Source organism: Salminus brasiliensis, chromosome 2 (genome assembly GCF_030463535.1).
Source record: "Salminus brasiliensis chromosome 2, fSalBra1.hap2, whole genome shotgun sequence".
Lineage (NCBI taxonomy): Eukaryota > Metazoa > Chordata > Actinopteri > Characiformes > Bryconidae > Salminus > Salminus brasiliensis.
Genome location: NC_132879.1, coordinates 58168226 through 58174225, shown reverse-complemented (window position 1 = coordinate 58174225; position 6000 = coordinate 58168226). Strand labels below are relative to the sequence as shown.

At 38.8% G+C, this 6000-nt stretch overlaps 1 long non-coding RNA gene across 1 annotated transcript; it reads right to left on the bottom strand.

The window, feature by feature from the left end:
• Positions 1 to 531: 531 nt before the first annotated feature.
• Positions 532 to 2778, bottom strand: LOC140549596 (uncharacterized). Its single transcript, XR_011979012.1, has 3 exons — positions 2714 to 2778; positions 627 to 656; positions 532 to 542 (listed from the first exon to the last, which is right to left on the bottom strand). It is a non-coding gene; the product is annotated as an uncharacterized lncRNA (long non-coding RNA).
• Positions 2779 to 6000: the final 3222 nt, after the last annotated feature.

Sequence of the window (6000 nt, the reverse complement as noted above, 5' to 3'; positions counted from 1 at the left end):
CTGTCAACAAAAACAAGCCTGGAGAGCTCCTAATATAGAATCCACCATAGAATTGTATCAGATGATGCTTGAGAAAAATGTGAGATCATTTGTCTAAAAACATTCATTTTTCTTCACGTTTTCCTCACACAAAAATTGCATTGCCATTAATGACTGTATATATATATATATATATATATATATATATATATATATAGTAACACAGATGACAAAATCCTGTGCCTAACAACTGAGTTTACACATAGAGCTCAGCCTATCCCCTTCCACTATACACTACCCACCCACTACATTACAAACTCTATCAGGTAGGCACCTCCCTTGCTCTCTTTACTGTGGCCGTTTATGATCCGATCATTTCACTTATTGTTACACATTTAACTACATAACCATGATAAGATCCTACACCTAACAATTAAGGTTGCTGTGGCAGATCAACAATGTGTCTGGCATAGTATCATACATTTGTACATTTTTCAGATTTCTCTATGGTACTGTACCTTTCTCAGGCAGGTGAGGGTTGTTATTTTCTATGTCAGTAGGTTCTAAAAGAAAAACATAATTGGCTTTAACACTAGCAAAGGAACAAATATCAGCCAATATTAGGTCAGAAAATCAAGCTGCATTACCTGTTGTTGCAGTCTGGTATGTGTCCCTCACTGTGGAATAGAATACAGGTAATATTATGCAAGATGTTCATACATGCACTCATTCATCATTTCTGTATGTCTTTAAATACCCATGAGGTCATAAAGTGACCACTAAGCCATCTCATTTGAATTATACCACCCCCTTCCATCAAGTAGCTCCACCCACTGTCTCTGAGGGTAGAGTCTTAAAAGGCATGGGTCAAAACTGTCAGGTTTGGGGTGTGTTTTTATTTGGGCTACTTTGAAATTAGTCACCAAACACCTTTGGTCAAAGGGTGCATAACAGATTCTCACAAGCTCATCAATTCCAGATTGATTAGAATAAAGTGAGTAATAAAGTGTGGAAGGACACACAACTCCAGACAGCAGAAAAAATAAAATCAACACCATCAAGGGAATAAATAACAAATATTAGTCCTGATTAGTCCTGATTAGAGTACCTGGAAACAGAAACCCAGAATGGCAGACCCAACAAACTATAGCTGGGAATGAGGAAGAGGAAGAGGTGTGAACTCAAGGTGAAGTAAATGTTAGTTAGATACTGCAAGCAGAATAATATTTAGGACTTTGTCTAGCCAAAGTATTTCAAAAGTATTGAACCACTTTGAAAATAATCAGATTAATCTGGATTAATCAAACCAAGCATGAGTTGTTTAAATCCAGCAGTGTGGGTAAACAGTTTGAACTGACTTTAAAAGCCAAGTGAGCCAAACCACATTACTCTCCTGATCTTTATTAGAGGCTTCTCTGTTGCTGGACCTCCATCACCATCAATACTTCTCCAGTCTTCATCATCTCACACATTGATTACTGAACCTCCCTGTTAAACTGTAGAATCTTTAGTTTACATTCTGAAGAAAGAAGTTGAGATCTTTCTCAGATTTCTCCTGAGCGTCTCCAGACAGCACATAGATGGTTATTTATCTCTTATCTTCATTGATTTAAATTCAGATTTTTTTATTTCTTGTTAGTTTTTATTGGTTATTCACTTAATACTTGTATTTGTTTATTTATTTATTTTAGATTGAGATTTCCATGTTACACTGGAAACGAGAACCAACCTCAGTGTACAAATCAAATAAAAAAATAATTTGACTGATTATCAGAAGTCAGACGGTTGCAGCTTTTCTAAGTAAACTACTCAGAATTCTCAAATGATTAATGGGTTGTCAAATCTAACAGCAATCTATGTGGGATTTATGGGCCCTTTTAAGACAGGAACACAATTTCAGGCCACAACATCCAGTGTCTTTTATTAAAAGCAGAAACCAGTGCTAATAGTGACAGTGATGGTATCGACGGTATTATCTGAGGATAGGTTCCTAAAATACGTCCAGACTGGCTTAATATTAGATGGGTCTGCGTATCCTACATCCAGTGTATCATTAGAATAAGCTGGGTCACACTAAATGAAATGTTCCCTGGATAATATAAATATAAAGAAAACAGTAAAGGCTACATTATTTATGTCTCCTTATTTCCATAAAAGTAAACCATATTGACAAAAGTATTGGGACACCTGCTTGTTCATTGATTTTTCTGAAATTAAGTAGTCAGAGTTACTGTCTCTACCATCCAGGGAAGATTTTTGAATATATTTTGGAGCATTACTGTAAGAATTTGATTGCATTCAGCCACAAGAGCGTTGATCAGATCAGGATGTTTTGGACTAACACCATACAAACTTATCCCCAACTTCCCAGCTCATCCCAAAAGTACTGGATGGAGCTCCTCCACCATCATTCCAGAGTAGACAGCTCAATGCTGGGGGGCTTTATACCCCTCTAGCCCATGCCTGGCATTTTAGGCTGTAGCTGTGCTCAAATCACTGAACAACACTAAACTAAACAGTAAACAGTAGTTAAACCGCTAATCTCTTTAATAAATGTACTTTTGTAGTATAAACTGTAAGACTGTAATAGGATGTGCTTGTTGTAAAAGAACAGAAACCTGGACATTCCTTAATATTTCATAAAAAATATCTCTTGTAGTTTCTACCCAGCAGCTCATAATTGAAGAGATAAGTATATACAGTTGAATGAACATCAAGACAGCAGGTGTCTCACCTGTTTGTCTGACCATTACAGAAGCGATGTCATGGCCATTACACAGGTAGATGCCAGAGTCAGACAGCTGCAAGTTGACGATGTGCAGATGGTTGTAGTTGTGTATGAACCTGCTCTCTGGATCCTCTCTCTCCTTTTGAATGGTCCCATTTTTAAACAGTGTGGAGATGAACTCTTTCTTTGAGTCTGGAGTGTGTTTGTAGGCCCAGCGCTGCTTTGGCTTAGCGGAGAATGCACATGGCAGATACAGAGTACTGCCTTCAGAAACCACAAAGTTGTGGCCTGCAGACATGAAGAGTGACACATTGCATAAATCACAATTTATAAAGATGGACAGTACATCAGTAGTGCCACCTAGTGGATTCTACAGTAACACGGGCAGCAATTAAACCTTTAATGACCACTGATATTGTGTCAGCTTACATAGATAATGTACTTTATAAAGGCTTATTCCAACAAACATCAGTTGCCATACAAGCCACATCAGTCTTGTATCATCTTAAATGCTGCCCTTAGGTGAAGAGTTAATCAGCTACCTGTCCAGCTCAAGCTGATCAAGCTGGTTCAGGTGACTGACCAGCTTAGTGCTTGAACATTATAGGGTATGTTTTTATTTGAAGTTGATGGTTTAGCTGGTATACAAGCATGATTAACCAAGCCAGACCACTAGTATGACAAAGCTTGGCCACCATTAGCATGCTGGCTAGCATGCGGGGCAGTGGTGGCTTAACGGTTAGAGCTCTGGGCTGTTGATGACAGTCATTGATGGGTTTGATACCCGGGCTTAGCAAGCTGCCACTGTTGCGCCTTTGAGCAAGGCCCTTCACCCTCACTGCTCCGGGCATGTGAGCTCACTGTCCACTGTGTGTGTTCACTGCACAGATGGGATAAATGCTAAATGCTGATAAATGGGAAGAGAAATTCCATCTGCATCCGTCACAAATGGTCATTGTGGTTTAATGTTTAATGGTTGACCAGCACGAACAAGCTGGTTGACAAGAATGACTAGCATGACCAAAATTAGCATACACTGTGCTAGTCAAGAGCTGGGGACCAGCTAGGTTACCAGGACAGAGCATGTTTTCATCTGGAAGATCAATTTATCAACCACAATCAAAGACCACCTGAAACCTTGCAAAAAAAGCTTGGTCTTTCTAGGCTTTTTAGGCTTCTAGGTTATATAACTTCCTGTTCAGCACTTACACCCAGATTCAAACAAGACCAGGCTTTCTCTGTTTACAACCAGAACAATAGAAGATAGTGGCTCACTGTCCTGGTCCAGAAGTTGCCTTGACCTGCAGTTTGTAGTCTTTCCCTACACCCTCCCTCAAATGGTTCTTTGGGAAATGCAACAGACGAACCATAAGAAAGCATGTCTGTAATAGAGATGTGTGATTGTAAGCCAAAGTCTTCATACTTACACATCTCTATTACAAACTCTGGGCCTTATCAGCAGTATCTGTTGTTCCTAAACAAAAAATCCAAAGAGAAAGTCTAGGCCAGATTTTTGATGTGTTTCTTTAACTGTTCACAGATCTGCTTTTATAATAATGGACCCAACTGTCCTCCAAAACTGAACAAACCTCAAATAAGAAAACACACATCTCTGAAAATAGTGCATGAGTGGCTTTTAAGAAAAAAGGAGCAGTTGGTGAATAAGGCCTATAGATCTTTAAGAAGTCAAAAGTTATTTTTAAGATTATGGTATAGTAAATAATCAGCGAAATACCCAATATTCTGAATTGATGTTGTTGGCTTGTTTAGAATTAAGTGGGAATTCTAAAATCAAGGATGATTTAGAGCATCTATAAGCCTGGTCTTGATTGAATCAGTCCAGTTAGCACGACTAGTTTATTCAGTTAAACTTGGAACCGTTTCCCTTACATAGACACTGAATTGCATTGTCAGGAAAGCCCACTAGAGGGCACTCTTAACTGTCTAATTTCTGCTGATAGTCCTGCACCTGTTCTTGTACCTGTTAGTATAGTGACCTCAGCCACTAGCTGACCGTTGCAGTAGTACAGGCCAGAGTCTGTCTCCTCCAGGTCTCTGATGTAGAGTGTTCCATCTGAGAGGAGCTGGTGTTTGGTTTGGTCCAGATGAGATGTTCTACTGTGTTTGGTGGGATTCACTCTAGTGACCCCATGTGTCCACTCCACATCTGATCCACGTCTGCACACGAGGAATAGGAAATGCTCCTCTGGCACGTAGACAATGGAAGCCCCTAAAAACAAAACATCAAATCTGAAAACATAAGAACACTGAAAAACGCTGAAGAACACAGAGGCAAAATCTACTAGAAATTAAACAGGAAATCCAAAAATACAGCTGTGAATGATGACCAGTCCACATCTCAACCACATCTGCTCACAGGAAGTAGTCCTCACGCATGTGTTACTCATACTGCAACTCACTGACACAAATACGTTCTTCATAGAGGGGAACTAGTCCACATTCTTAAAATGCACAACACATGATTCACAAAAAAGCTTTTAAATACAGAGACAAATATTGCATTGATGCACCACAGACACCTTAAAATAAAGCTAGAATGGAATGTTAATAGAGAGTAACAGGTCTAACAAATCTTTCCAGAACAAATGCCAAGAAGGTTTATGGCAAATTCATCAACAAAGCAAGTGTATCATGCCAAACAGACTGAAAACAAAAACGTGCATAACGTTGATATCATGATGTCAGTAATGTCTGTTCTCATAGAAACTGTAAAATCATTTACAGAAATTCCTGTTCTCTAAAGGTTTTTGTAAGTCGCCTAAAATGCAGCATTTGTGTGAGCAGTGGGCCAAAATGCAGAGAAACGGTTATATATATATATATATATATATATATATATATATATATATATATATATATAAATTTTTGACCCAAAACTTAAAAGAAGAAACTCTCTAAAAGTGTGAGGAACAATGACTGGAGGAACAACTCGAGTGGATTCATAAATAAACTCTCTAAAAGCATGAAGAAGAACCACTAAGTGGACCCAAGACTTAAAAGGAGAACCTCTCCAAAAGCCTGGGGTTTGGGCAGGACCGGAGATAAAAAAAAAAAAAAAGAAACTCTCTAAAATTATGAAGAACAACCACTGAGTGGACCCAAGACTCTGAAAGAGAACTACTTTAAAAAGCATGAGGAACATCCACTAAGGGGATACAAGATTAAAAATGAGAACCTCTCCAAAGGAACAAGGAAGGATCCAATGCTTAGAAGGACAAACTCTAAAAGCATGAAGAAGAACCACTAAGTGGGTTTGGGCAGGACCCGAGACT